Raw genomic sequence first — 1111 nt, 5'->3', positions numbered from 1 at the left:
TAACAAAGCGTCACGCTTTCGAGGTCAGGTTCACTATGTTATGCTTGGAGTAGTAATAATTATATATAGATTGATCGTACTGGTTGGTTTAGAGTGTGAGGATTATTTTGTTTAGTGAACGGAAAATAAAGTTAGAACATTTGGATTTTCAGGATGGTGGTTAATTAGTTTATTGTGTATTGGTATTTTTGTTATTGTGTGATATTGTTGTCATTGCTATTAATTTTTTAGGATCGAATTGGAGTTTCATGTGACTGAATAATTGGCGTTTTGGGATTTGATGCGAGTTCCTTGAGAAATTGATTAAGAATGTGCGAGTTAGTTCATGGCAGATATAATTTTCTTAGTATATAATTTCAATTATGGTTGTTTGATGTGGGGTGCAAGGTAATCATTAGCAAGTAGAATAGTAGATTAAGTCCCTAGACGTTTTGCCTTAAATAATCATTGTACCTTCCTACTAAAAACACGTTTTAAACTAAATTTATAGTTAAAATTTAGACAAACACTATTTTGATCACGTTTAACAGTTCAAAATTAGAAGAAAAAAAAAATACTCTATGCACAGTTTTACGGTGAAATCTATTAATAAGAAAATACTATATTCAACTTATATTCAGAAATCTCTTTAAAAAACTTATATTTAGAAATGAATTTTTAATTTTATGAAAATAGGTTGAGAGAACAATTTTTACATTTAAATACAAAAAATTTAGACATTAAATTTGTATTAATATGTTATTGTACTATATCTTTCATTTTTAAAATTATCAAATCACTGAAATTAAAAAATAATGATTAAAAATGATAAAACTACCCCCTTTACTAAAAGTAATTTTATTGTAAGATAAACAATAATACGAAAAGCAATTGAGACAAGAATGAAAATTAAAAGCAAAAATATAATTGAGTGTATAATTTAATTAAGTGCTTATTTGTTAAAATTTTATTATATATAGAATGTATGCTATAAGATTTATTAAATAAATTAAAGATATTTTAATAGATTTATCAAAAATATAAAAATAAATTAAAAAAATTATGAATAAAATTATTTTATAAAGTCTAAATAAGATTTATATAACTCTTTAGAGATTCCTAAATTTCAGAG

This window comes from Glycine max, chromosome 13, assembly GCF_000004515.6.
Source record: "Glycine max cultivar Williams 82 chromosome 13, Glycine_max_v4.0, whole genome shotgun sequence".
NCBI classification, from domain to species: domain Eukaryota; kingdom Viridiplantae; phylum Streptophyta; class Magnoliopsida; order Fabales; family Fabaceae; genus Glycine; species Glycine max.
This window is presented reverse-complemented; position numbering follows the sequence as displayed.